Below are 15,171 nucleotides of genomic sequence, written 5' to 3'. Positions count from 1 at the left end.
AAAGGAGTTACCCAGGCATTAAGAATAATAAATTTTTCTTTCTGAGGAATGTCCAGGGAAGAGGAAGAAAGGTTGAACATCACAGGGGAAAAAAGCTTTGTGAAATGTTTGGGGGCCCAGGATTAAAATTATGTCATTGAACATGAAGAATTTGTCAGTATTGTAACTAGTGTCATATTATCCATTGCTCAGACCTCTCCAGACACTTTATCACCCATGCCTGATTGAAGTTCTGTCTAAGAATCTGAAAGTATTAACCCATTACTTCATCACTCAAGTTAAGTAATGCTTAAACTATATATCAATATAGTTCCTTGTCAAAAGGAGACCACTTTATTTTGCAGGAAATATTTGAATATAAAATTTTTTCACCACAGCCTTCTTAGGAATTTAAGTCACTTAAAGTAGTCATTCTGCTTGGTGTGAAGAAAATATAATGGAATACAAAGGCTTATCAAGAAGAAGGAAAGGGATGAGTAGGACACATAAAGGTAGAGTAGATTTTCCCCTATCCTTTCCATATAGGTATCATTTCGGTGACTACATATCAAATATCTTACCTAAGACAAAAAAAGAGATATGTTTATAGGTCTATGGTCAAATGAGATTATATCTGAAATGTGTTTTGCACATAGTAGGAAATTAATAGTTTGTTCTCTCTCCTTTCCTTCAGGTTTATGAGTGGTAGCATGACATTGTAATATTTAAATGGGTTGCCATCTGCCTCCATGTATATCACATAGTGGGATCAAGGAACTCATCTATCCCTGATGTAGAAGGGAAAAATACTGGTGGTAAAGCTTATCATGACTTCAGTCTTTTGTTATCCCTCTAGTGATGCTTTTAAGCACATTGAGAGATAAATTTCAATTTAATTTGACAAAATTTATTAAGATCAAAAGCACTTCTGGGTAGGTAGGTGGCATAGTGGATAGAGCACTGGCCATGGAGCCAGGAGTACCTGAGTTCAAATTCAGCTTCAGACACTTATTACCTGTGTGACCCTGGGTAAATCACTTAACCCCCAGTCTCAAAAAAAAAAAAGTAGAGGCACTTCCTAGTTCCTTGTGAAATAGCTGAAATCGGCATATTCTCAATCTTCTAGAAATTTATAAGATAAGGTGAGATAATATGAGCAAAATTAATAATACAATTTGGAATATGATAACAGAGAGCTAGACTAGGAATGTATGCCAAGTGTATTTGAGGAGAGAAAGAAAACTTTCATCTGGGTAGACCATAAAAGTTTCTTGGAAGAGATAGCACTTCAAATAATCCTTGAGTGAAGGGGAGGAATCAGTGTGAGAGTATACATTTAATTAATGGGGTGATGGGGCCATGAGGGTTTGGAATAGGTAGTTTTCAGGAATGCTTTATGGCAGTGCTATTTAAAGAGATTAGGCAACATCTATTGGGCTAGGTTTGATTTGAACATATAGTCAGGGAAAGAGAAATATGGTTTCCAAGTCACATGAGCACAAAATGGCAAATTAGAGATTTTCTCTGATCTCAATGACTTCTCAAAGCTCTCCAAAATACAAATTATCTACCAAAAATAAAGCAACTTAAACTATTTCCGTGGTCTAGGAAACCCAGAACACTAAAGAAATTAAAGAAACAAAACCAAACCCATGAATTGATGTTCATTAACCCTGAACTCACTCAGGACTCCTCCTTCATCTCCCATGCTATGAGGAGTAAGGCAGCACCTGAAGAAATAAGGGCCCAACATAGACTTACACCAAAAATCTACCTCTTCGCTCAGTTCACACTTCTCTCTTTCCAGTGTTACAGAAATTCCAACTTCACACTATGGAAGTTTATCCAGACCTCAATAACCAGCTTTGCCAACCAGCCCTTCAAAAGTAACAGAAACTACAATCAAAAAGCAATGACACTGCAAAACTCTGAGTTGTTGCTACCGTGGAAAGCAGGCCCTGAATTGTTGGTGCTGGGACAGAGAACTCAAGCACAGATAAAGTGGAACAAGGGATCAGGTTAGGACACTGTGTATGTGGGGAGTACCAAAGCACTCTGCCAACCCTGAGGGAAGAACACTGCATACAACAGGGACAAGTTCTGACTACAAAAAAGTAATTTGGGACAGAGGCCTAGGGTATCAAATTAAGAATTTCCTAGTGTGGGAATAGGTTGAGAAGCTTTGGGATCTAGCCACCATGGAAATCACAATCAGATGGGTCGGAGTCAGGAAGTGAGTGATAAGGGACATAAGTGGGAGGAGGAGAAACTAAAAGTACCAAATATTTTTTAAAAGAATTGTTTTAAGAGACCTTGCAAATAAATAGACAAATCAACAGAAGAGTAACAGAAGGAAATAGGGCCTCTTGGTCTAGTGAACAAGTTCATGCAACTATAAATAAATACAGCAAAATTAAAGAATATGAACCAAGACTTGATGGGACAAAGGACTCTTTGGAATTTGAGGAGAACATGGAAGCATAACAGACTGTTCCTGAGTGGTGTAAAAGTGAATATAAATAGAAAATATAATGAGCAGAATAGAAAAAAAGTTGAATCTACAGTGGCAAGTCTCACCAAAGAAACAAAGGGGAAAATGAATAGATTGAGAATTTAAATACACAAAAGTAAAGGACAACCTAGAAAAAGAGAATAAAAAATATACATTAAAAGAAAACATGCTTATTATGTGAGAAAAATATATTGATCTCAAAGACAGGATGTGTAAAGAAAACCAAAGAACCATGGATATCTCAGAATAACATAACAAGACAAAAGACCTTAAAACAAAAATGAAAGAAATCACAGTAGAGAGCTACCTGGAACTTCTGAACCTACAACGTGTTATCTTAATGAAAAAAAAAATTCTCAGATTGCCTCTTGGAAAAATATGAGGCAATAGTGGTTACAGCAATTAAATTTAGAAACAAATTTTGTTAGCCATCAGGAGAAAGCCTGCCAAACAAAGCGAAGGCTTTTTTTAAAATGCAAGAGTATTGTGCACCCACTATAAAAAGGAGGGAAGAATGTAATGATATATTCTAAAGAATATTGAAGGTCAGGATGCAGCTCAAAGTGACCTATCCTGAAAATCTGAGCTTAACCATATGGGACAAATGATGAATAATCAATAGTAAATATGAGTTTCAAACATTTTAAAAGAAAACCAAAACTGAGATTATTTGCTTCTCAACCATCCCAACAACAGAATTGCAAGAGGAGTAAATAAATTCAGAAAATAACAGCAAGATAATGATAACATTAAAAACCTATAAGAGATTTCTTTCTAAAAGTACTACAGGGAACAGGGATGAAAGTGGAATTCTGGTAGTGGTAAGAGTGAAGAGGTGATCAAGCAGCATTACCAAGAGAACATGGTGACACCCTGACTACTGGTGAATACTTCTTTTGGGGGACTACGGTACAACTGGGGGCAGCAAGAGGGTGGAGAGGAATGAGTGATGTACTTGGGTTAAATTATGAACTAGCAATGAAGTGATGGCGACTTCTGGGTCAGAAACAAAACAGCCTAGAAGGGAGTGAGTAGAGTGAGAGAAAAGACTGAAAAGAGGGGAGTGGTATGAGACCTTACTTTGGAGGTGGGAGGGAGTTCTATCAATGAATTGGTGAAATGAAATGAGGGTGAAAGGAGATGAGGACTTTACATTAGTTGAGACTTATAGAATGTGGTACCTAAAAAGTCTACTTGCCCTAAAAAATTGAATTTGGAACCTCTGGGAAAAACTGCCATCTGGATTGATGGGAGAGCATGGACCCAAGGAGAATAATTCCAGTCAAATGTCAAGGGTAGGGAAACAGGGGCAGCTAGGTGGCACAGTGGATAGAGCACCGGCCCTGGATTCAGGAGTACCTGAGTTCAAATCCGGCCTCAGAAACTTAACACTTACTAGCTGTGTGACCCTGGGCAAGTCACTTAACCCCAATTGCCTCACTAAAAAAAATAAATAATAATAAAATAAAATAAAATAAAATAAAATAAAATAAAACAAGGGTAGGGAAATATTAAAATGAGATGGTATTGATGAGGGAGAGTGAGGCGATCGTTTATGAGGTGGTATCCTCTGCAACATTTGGAATAATTGGCATTTTTCTGGGAACCATGAACAATGGAAAAGGGGAATCTATGAGCTAAATAAGTCTACACATCAGTGTCAGAAATCTTCTAGAGGGTAGGGTATAGAATGAATTCCTCAGAAGCTTTGAATGTATAAAGAATATAGAGAAAAGAGAGAGATTAGGTGATTGTAGTAGCCATGAAGCAAAGAATGAGGGCCTAAAGTAAGCAGAAAAACAGAATATAATAGAAGATGAAGAGAGTGAGAGATATCTTTTTTGGAAAGGAGTGGAAAATTAAAAAAAAAACTAATGAATGGGACTAGCTAAAGGAGAGGAAAGGGGTATCTACATGTCTGAGAGGGGAAAAAAGAGGGAAGAAATACATAATTATATAAAAGCATGAGAAGAACTAATTTTAAAATATCCCTGAAGGAAAAAGGTTAGCAAATGAGAAAATGGGATGGGGGGGGCAGGGGAGTGACATGAAGAGAGCTATTGGGAACATGAACACCTGTGTTTATAGCAGAAAAAGGGAAAATAACTTGGAAAAATAATTTTAGAGACAGAGGAAACTATAAATCTAACCCTTATAAATTTAAAAGTGAATTGATTTTAAAAAGAAACTCAATAAAATGAAAAGGAGTGACAGATTCAATAAGGAAGAAAAAACATAATATGTTGCAAGAAAAACATTTAAAATCAGAGACATATACAAAATTAAGTAAATGGGAAAATTACTATATATCAAGTGAATCAAAAAAGTAGCAGTTACCATTTATGCTTTCAGACAAAGCAAAAGCAAGCATTCAAAAAATAAAAAGGAAAAAAAACAAGAAAACCATATTATGAAAGGGAAAATATTAATATTAGTAATAAAATTTACTTTAAATGATTTATCATTCAAATTTATAAAGGACACATTATCTAAGCTTCAAGAAGAGACAGACAATAACACAGCATTGACAGGAAAGGTCAATATCGTTTTAGCAGATTTGCTTAAGTCTCACAGAAAAAATAAACAAAAAGGAAAATGTGAACTTGAACACATCTCTGGATACCTTAAAGGTAAGAGACTCAAGAAATCTTCTAAATGAGATAACAAAAGAATATACATATTTTTTCTATGCAACATGCAACTATTATAACTATTTACCATAAACTAGGGCACAGATATTGACGCCACAAATAAGACAGAAATAGTCAATACATACTTTATAGACGATAACAGAATAAAAAAGAAAAAGAAAAAGCTAATGAATTAAATATTCAAAAGAAGAGATTTTAAAATTTATTGGGGAAAAAGATAAATTGGAAACAAAAAATAGAAATGATAAATAAAACTAAAATCTGACACCTTGAAAAGATAATAAAATAGATAAACATTTAGGTAATCTGATTAAAAAGAAGAGAGCAGAAAATCAAGAGAATAGCAATGAGGAAGGTGAAATCATAGCAAAATCCGAAGGATTATATAGAATAATCAGAATAGATTTTGCTCACTGATGTGCTAAGAAAACTGAAAACACAAAAGAAATGCAAGGTCACTAAAAAAAATATAACATATCCTAACTATCAGAAGACCAATTAGAGCTCTAAAATAACCCCATCTCAGAATAAAAATAGAATTGAACTGTAAAGAAAGAAACCAAAGAAAAAAATCGCTTGGACCTGTTGCATTTACAGCAGAATTCTATCAGATTTTAAAGAAGTTAGTATCCATACTCCACAAATCATTCTCAAAAATTGAGAAAGACAGTCCCCTACCAGAATCCTTTATGAAACAAATATAGTTCTAATATCAAAATCACGGAACAATCAACCACAGAAAGAAAATTATTGGTCAATATCATTAATGAACTTTATTAAAATATTTTATATTAAATCCTATCAGACTATAATTGTTTATCCAAGGAATCATCCATTGTGATCAAATGAAATCTATACTAAGAATACAAAGATGGTTCAACATTAGGAAAACAATCAACAAAAGTAATGATATTAAAAACCAGAATATCCAAAACTACATGATCACATCAATAGCGTTTGATAAAATATAATACTCTTTTATCCTAAAAATCCTTTAAGATAAAGGCACCTTTCTTTTAGTCTCATAAAAACAACTATCTAAAAGTAAAAGGAAGTATCTTATGCAAGGAAGATACACTAAATCCTTTTCCACTAGATGCAGGAGTGAAGCAAATATGTCCACTCTCCCCATTATTATTTGATGTAGTTCTGGAATTTATATTTCTGTATGTATGTTTGTATTTGTATATGTATATGTATATGTATATGTATATGTATATGTATATGTATATGTATATGTGTATGTGTATGTGTATGTGTATGTATATGTATATATATATACATATATATACACATATATGTATATATGTGTGTGTTGTTCAATTGTTTTAATCATGTCTAAATTTTCATAATCCCATTTGGAATTTTCTTGAAAAAAACACCAAAGTACTTTGAAATTTCCTTCTATAGATCATTTTACAGATGAGAAAACTGAGGCAAACAGGGTTAAGTGACTTCCTCAGGATCACAGAGTTAGCAAGTGTCTGAAACTGGATTTGAACTCAGGTCTTCCTGAACTTTAGGCCCAGGGCTTTATTCACTGTGACATCTAGGTGACATATAAACAAAAGTGTGTGTGTGTGTGTGTGTGTGTGTGTGTGTGTTCCTCCCTAACAATTACTTTTTTTTTTTCGGGGATATGGGGGTTAAGTGACTTGCCCAGGGTCACACAGCTAGTAATTGTCAAGTGTCTGAGGCTGGATTTGAACTCAGGTACTCCTGAATCCAGGGCTGGTGCTTTATCCACTGTGCCACCTAGCTGCCCCCCATTACTTTTTTTTATATGGGACTGTTCTCGGTGAAAGGGGGAACAGATACTTGAAATACTATAGTGATATAAGAAATAAAAAAAGGTCAATAGAAACTTATTGAAAAAAAGGGAAGGGGGCAGCTCGGTGTCCCAGTGGACAAAGCACCGGCCCTGGATTCAAGAGGACATGCATTCAAATCCAGTCTCAGACACTTGACACTTACTAGCTGTGTGACCCTGGGCACGTCACTTAACCCTCATTGTCCTGAAAAAAAAGAAAAGAAAAGTGTCGAATATGAAGGAAACCTAAAAAGGTAAATTGTAAATGACCTTAACCTTAACCTATATCAAACAACATTAATAAGTTGAGGTTTGCAAAGAGCTTTATTCACAAAAATAAACAAATAGAAACTGTAAAATAGATATGGAGTCCAAATATAATTTCTACACATAAGAAAATGGAAACTCAGAGACGTTAATCAATCTACCTAAGATCTTCCTGATAAATGTAGAGCCATATTTTAGACCAAAATAATCTAACTCCAATGCCTTACTCTCTTTTATACCATACCAAGCCACTGTATGATTTTAAGCAGAAATGTGACAGGATCAAATATTTCCATTGAAAAGATTATTTGGGAAGCTCACTATAGCATCTATATTCAAGGACTTCATCACTTTTTGTGGGCATTAACTCAAAAATATCTCTAGCATTTTATAAATTATTTCATTTTACAAATGTAGAAAACATGGAAAAGCTGTCCCCAACCACTTCAAGAGGAGATGAGTGTAGGGCCAAGGAATCTGTATTCATTATTTTATCTATTTACCCCTCCTCCTTACTAACATGCTATAGGAATTAAAAAAGAAAATGAGAAACTCTTTTTCTATACACTGTTTAATTTTTTTATGTATCCTATATAGAAGGCTAATCTGATCCTAAGCCACCATTAGTATCTTGATGAGCCCTATTAATAGAAAACCCATTCTGAGATTCCATATTAATTTCATGGAAGAAATCCATCTTGGGATGAGCATCATTGTTGTTTTCATTGCAAAAACAATAGCTTGTGGCATCAAAAATTACTGGTGAGACATTTTAATAGTGTTGTGTTCACTCCTGATAATGGCACCATTAATCTTAGAGTCACTTGGATTTGAGTAGACTCTAGTAGGTCATCCCCTGCATCATAAGAGAATTGATTTAATTATTCTCTAGCCATTCCTGATGAGATGAGTGTCAAGGCAATAATTGATGTCACTGACTGTGACCTTCGACCATAAATAACTACCCTCACTCTCTGTCATATGGGGTCATGTCAGCAAAGGAGTGCCCTTGTTCATTGTTATACTCATCACACAAAAAGCTGATGGATATTTCCAATGTTTGGTTCATGAATGATAGTATTTGAGAGCAGATACTATAGATGTGATTGGAAGCCAGCTAGGTAAACATTAGGAGGATTAGAAGGATGGAAAGAAAGATTTGATTATATAGAAATTTTCAGCCTCAGTTCTTCAGGTGAGATATCCTTTAGGGAATCAAATCAATATTCCCCTCTCAAATGCCAAATGTGGATAATAAATGTTACATGAAATAGACAATTCTTTAAATATATGATGATTATCATTTTCTATGCTATTACTTACCTTTTGCCATACCTCTTTTTGAAAATGATATGCTCTGGCAGGTCCATTGCCTCCCATCCGTATAAATATTTTTAACTTTGCTAATATTATAAGCTTACTTGTAGGCACTCCCACTTCCCAGGAATCCCAGTTATCAATATTTTGAGTTGGAGGCTTTGTTCTGTAAATTTTATCTGACAATTCAGACAGCCACCATTTTGAAGTATTATTATGTTTCATTTCCCCAAACACATTGCCTTTAAAGTGCTACAGAGGGTTTTATTCTTTGTACCACAGGTAGTTGAATTCTTCTGATGAATATTTTTTAAATGTTACAAGAGATCTTATTTTCAGCATTTTTTCAGACAGAAGCAGTGTTTGTGATTAGTGGGCAAGGCTGACATTTGCTTGGTTTTACATCTCACTGAATGCCAGGAGGGTTTCAGGTGAGAAATATGGGAGTAGTAAACCTTTAGTAAAGCAATCCTTAGACAACTTACATTTTAGAAATGAATGCTCACTGTAAGCAGTAAGGCTTTCTACTTTCTGACCATATCCATGGTTGAGAGAGGAGAGAAGGAGGTACATTCATTTTGTAATCCAGCACTATATTTCCAAGATTTCTCCAGATCATAACCTTACATTACTTTCTATTACACTTCATATATATTAAAAATATATGCAAAGGTAACTAGTTAGGTCAGTGGATAGAGCAATAAATGGAAATGAGGAATATGGGAGTTCTAATCCCACCTCAAACATTGAGGAACTGTGTAATTCCTCTCAGACTTGGTTTCCTCATATTCAAAATAAGAATAATAATAACACCTACCTTGGGTAGGTTATCGTGAGGATAAATATTTCTAGTGTTATTTTGAGGATAAAATGGGCTACATTTCTAAAGTGATTGGCAAACTTTAAGGGCTATATAAAATATTAGTTATTATTAGATGAAATTTTTTTGCATGTTATACCCCCATTAAAATGATAACACCCTGAAGTCAAAGACTGTGGGGTTTTTGTTTTGTTTTTACTTTCTTTGTACCTTCAGTATCTGGTCCTTTGCTTATAATTCAGAAGAAAGAACTTTTTTGGTATCCATTGACGCAACCAAGAAGTTGCCATGCAGGCTGTGACCAATGTGGCTTAGATCATCACAAGCATGTATTATAAAGGGCTTTTACTAGAAGGCTCAAATGGGAAGGAGAGATGGTTGACACTGTCAGTTAAACTTGAGTTTGTATGACATAGTTTCCAGCTCAATTTCCTCATCTGGAAAATGAGGGGCTTAGATTAGATAGTTCCTAAAATTCCTTTTAATATGCAATGATGTGTGTGTGTACGTGTGTATTCAGCTGGATGAACATTCTTGAGGTTCTTTGAACTGCTTCCCTTAAGCCCAAAATATGAAGTCAATCCCCATATGCCCATATGCCACACATTTTTTCTAAAAACCTTTTATAATATTACCCAGGAACACAGAGTCTAGCACCATGATGATTGTGTATTTCATCAGTTTTCTATAACCAAATAGCTTATAAGCAATTGCCTATAGAGACTATGCCTTACACTAATTTTTCTTCACCTTTGCCCTGTCACACCCACAAAAAAGACTATCCCCATACTGGGGCTAAGTATGTACTTGATAAATGTTTATTGATTGATTAATAGCTAACTATTATTACTGTGACTTGTGAAATAGTAGATGAACCACAATTACTATATTTAATAGATTAATTAGCGAGAGGAAGCTGGAATCCTCGACTCGGAGATGGAGGACTTGATTTTGATTCCCAATGCTGGAAATTACCTATGTAACTTTGACCAAGTCATTTTTGAGACCACTTCTTCATCTCTAATTGTTACATTTGTAGATCTGTGATTTAGTTGACCCATGGGATTATAGAATTAGAAGTGAGTGAAAAAGCCATCTAGTCTGACTCCATCATAAAGATAAAGAAACTGATCTCAGGAAAGAGAAGTAATTTCCCCAGTCACCCAGGTAGCAAATGTTATGGTTGGAATTTGCACCCAGGTTCTTTGAATACAGAACCAGTGATTGTTCCACAGTGTCATACTACCTCTCAGTGGGTACCTACTCCAGCAATGCAGAAGACACCTTCTCTATATTTAATAATTCTATTATATGCTTTTTCTTAGTTCTATATAGCCCTTCGTGAAGTATTAATCCAATGGTCTTAAATACATAGTGAATTTTTAAAATTATATCAACATAAGAACATAACAATTGGGTTTTCAGTCTATTGCCACTTCTCTCTAGGTGGCACATATTTCAGCAAACACTTATTAGGAATTTATTATATGCAAAGTATTGGGAAGATACAAAACAAAAAAAAAAAGAGGTCCTATCATTAGATTTTTATTCAACTGGCACAGAGGTGGAAATTGAGGGGGAATTATAAAAAATACCTTGAAGAGAAAACTAATATTTCAATTGGTCATTAAGGGGGGAATGCATGAGATAATAATAGTAACAACAGTAATATGAATAGTGTTTATATAGGCTTAACATTTTGCAAAGGACTTTACAAATATTATCTCTTTTGGTCCTTACAAAACCCAGTTTGGTAAGTGTTATTATTTCTTTTTTATATGAGTTTATTAAGGATGAAAAGGAGTAAATGAAGCAGTCAGAGCAACATGGCTGGTAAATACCTTACATACTATTCATCATTAGGATGTATTCTATAATTCTCTCTACTGTACCACACTACACATCGTAAGGTCAGCCTTGAAGGAAATAAAGGATTAACTAGGGAGTGAAGTGGATAGAGTCAGAAAGACCAGAGTACAAATCCAGCCTTAGACATTTCCTACATTTGTGATGCTAGGTAACTCACTTAACTGCTTTTAGATTTACTTTGCTTATGTGTAAAATGGGAATAATAGCACCTGGGGATCAAATGAGATAATACTTGTAGAGTTTTGCAACCCATACTATATAAATGCAAGTTGCTGCTGTTGTTGTTATACTAGGGTCATAAGAGAATTTTAAATAGTTCTTCTCTTTATACATTGTAGACATGAAGATACCTAGGATGTAGAAATTCTGATGTATCATATGTTAATCACCTTCAAATCCTCGACTGTCGGATTTGATTAAGTGTTTAGCAAGAAACAACTTCAGTTTTTCCTCTCAGTAATCTTTCCTTACATCCACCCAGATCTTTAATGTGCTGAAGAAATTAATGTTTCTGATTTGTCTTCCTAGTCATAAGAGGGTACTCGTTTTTTATTATTCCAGGTATTATGGAAAGTTAATGTAATTGTAACTGATTCTAAATTTCAACTTCCTTCATTGCTTTGAACTTAAGATTATTTCAAGAAAACGAAATATCATTAATTTTATTAACAGGTCATTGTGGAGAACACATAAGACCATGTTTTCTTTTAGTGATTGCTATTTCCCTTTCTGCATTTTTATATACCATCCCTTTCATAATATAGTCTAGAATTTTCCCAGACATCAAGAGAAAAGCTCATTGCCCTTTATTTAAAATAACATATTCTATTCCTCTGCCCCTTATCCAAATCAGTCCAGCTTTGATCTTTTTCCAAGTCAAGTTCTTTTTTTTTTTTTTTTGGTGAGGCAATTGGGGTTAAATGACTTGCCCAGGGTCACACAGCTAGTAAGTGTTAAGTGTCTGAGGCCAGATTTGAACTCAGGTACTCCTGACTCCAGGGCCGGTGCTCTATCCACTGCTCCACCTAGCTGCCCCACCAAGTCAAGTTCTAATGCCATTCACCATGCTTTTTCAAAGGTGATTCACACAATCAATTAACATTTATTAAATACCTGAATTAGGGTCAGGGGATGAAAAGATTAAATTATAAAACATTCATTATGCACCTACTCTATATTAGGTTCATGTGATGGTCTATTTGAAATTACTCCACTGATTTAAATGTAGGCAGGGTTTGACAAGGTTTAGTTCATATTGTCACAGACCCAGCTCTTCACTGTCACATATGCTGGATTTTCACTTGTTCCCTTGTCTCTTTTACTAAATTTAGAAATAAATCTCTTTCTGATCTGTCTTCTATGTCTCCATTGCTGTCCCTAGCTGCTGCAATTATTCATTCTTCCTATATAACTGTTGTCTGAGGTGTTTGGGAAAATAAATCATGAATCATCTCTTCTGTTTTAGTTTTCTTTCTAAAACTGTTTCAAATGACTATTTGCAACATCTTTTTTTTCATTATAATTAAAGTGAAATTTATAGAGTAAGTCATCCTGAGCTGCATCCAGAGTACTATTGAACTTCAGAACTATTATTCCATTGCCTCCTGTATTTTCTGGTTGTTGCAGAATAGTCTTTTCTTACTCAGAATTATTTTCCTTTGTATTTGAAAATATTTCTCTTGATCACTTGTGGAACTTGTTTTTTTTTTTAATTGAATAACTAAATTTAACTTCTGTGTTTCATAGAGTTTGCAACTTTGGAATTTTTCTGCATGTCTCTAATTTTCTGGAAGCAATTTATGAATTCTTTCCATAGGTGTTTCATTTTCTGTGTTTTGAGGTTCTGAGCAGTTCTTTTCTATTGTTTCTTGCATTATGCTGTGACGGACTTTTGTCCTATCATGTTTTGGGAGACCCATAATCCTTGGGTAATCTGTATATATACTTAATTCAAAATCAATTTTACTTGCATAATGAGTATATTTTCTTCTAATGTTATTGCTTTTTGCTTCTCTTCTTCTAAATTGTCTTTTACTTCTCTATATTTGCATGACTAATTTCTTATTCTTTCTTTTGTTTGTTCCCTAAGACTTGCCACTGCAGATTTCAGGGGGTTCTTCTCCATTCTTTTCTTTTCTTTTTTTTTTCTGAATAGGTCATAAATTCTGATTACATAAATATCATTTCCCTTTTGAAGATCTCAAGAACAGTGTACTGCACTTCTAGATTCTCCTTACATTCTACAGGGTTCTACATATCATCAAGGGTTGGATGATTTTCCTTTGAAGTATTCATTGAAATACTTTAATATATTGAGAGATGTTGTTTTCTTCTGCTTTTAATGTTTTCCCTGCTTTATCTGCTTAAATTCAAGATCTTTACATTTTCTTCCTTAAATCTTGAGTTATTTTAGCTTTTATCCTCACCCCCATTCTAAATTGTCCCCTATTGCTCACTTTCTGACTCTGTCCACTCTGATGCTGATTTCATTGGAACTTGGATCTCAAGGTATCGCATCCTTTTACCATACTGGTCAATTCATGGTTCACCAACCTAGGTCTCTGCCTCAAGTGACTTTTGGATCCTTGCTATTATTGCTAGTATGAAAATTTTTATTTTTATTCAGTTCATTCACTCTGCATTAGTTTATACAAATTCTAGCAGATGTCTCTAAAACTATCCTTTTTGTTTATTAGAACACAATACACACATACTTACATACATACATGCATGCATACATATGTGGTGTAATCAATCTTATTCATTCTTTTTTTCCTGGATCTTGGGCGGGTCAATTTTCCCCCCTTACTCCTCTCATTTGTTAATGATATAATGATATAATATGTCTAATATAATGATATAATGATATAATGATATAATATGTCTAAGCCAAGTATCCATTTTCAAACTTATGTTTGTACGGGATGTGAGTTGTTTGTCTATATATAATTTCTACTAGACTATTCTTCAGTTTTCTCAACAGTTTTTTGTTGAATAATGAGTTTCCCCAAATATATCAGAATTTTGGTTTCATCAAAGCCTAGGTGATGGGACTCATTTGCTTATGAATATTGCATTACATTTATCAACCTCTCTGTTTCTTAAAGGGTACCAATGTTTAGATGATTATTGCTTTGTAGTGTTGTATGGAAATCTGATGCTACTTGGGTCCCTTCCTTCCCACTTTTTTTTCAGTAATTCTCTTAAGATTCTTGACCTTTTGCTCTTTCAGATGAATTTTCTTTTTTTTCTTACTTCCAGAAAGTTTTCTTTTGAAATATTGACTGGAATGGAATTGATCGACTAAATTTAGGTAGCATTTTCATTTTTATGTATTGACTTAGGCTTACCATAGAAAATGGTCATTTCTCCAATTAATTAGATGTCTCTCCATTTAAAGAGTGTTTTGTAATTGAATTTATACAGTTTCTGCATGTGTACTGACAGAATTCCAATATTTTTTTCTTTTTCTAGTTATTTTAAATGGTCCTCTTTCTATCTCTTTTTGATAAGTTAGTTATACTGGAAATATACAGAAATGCAGATGAGTTGTGTGATATTTCAGATTTTGTAACTTTGTTGAAATTGTTAATTTTATCAGAGGTAGGTTGTTTTTTTTCTTTCAGATGATTCTATAGAATTATCTAAATAAGCCAACGTATCATCTGAAAATTTTGGTAATTTTGTTTCTTCTTGCCTGATGCTTATTTTCTCAATGTCACATTCTTGGCTTATTGCAATAGCTAATATTTCTAACACTCTATCAAAAAGCAATAGTTAGCTCTGAGGTACCAGCTCAAATATATAAGATTGGCTAATATGAAAAAAGGAAAATGACAAATGTTGGATATATTGTGGAAAAATTGGGACACTAATGCATTGTTGGTGGAGTTGTGACCTGAGCCAACCTTTATGGAGAGTAATTTAGAACTATTCCCCAAAGGCT

The sequence above is a fragment of the Dromiciops gliroides genome, chromosome 3, assembly GCF_019393635.1.
Source record: "Dromiciops gliroides isolate mDroGli1 chromosome 3, mDroGli1.pri, whole genome shotgun sequence".
Lineage (NCBI taxonomy): Eukaryota > Metazoa > Chordata > Mammalia > Microbiotheria > Microbiotheriidae > Dromiciops > Dromiciops gliroides.
Note: the sequence above shows the minus strand (reverse complement) of the source record.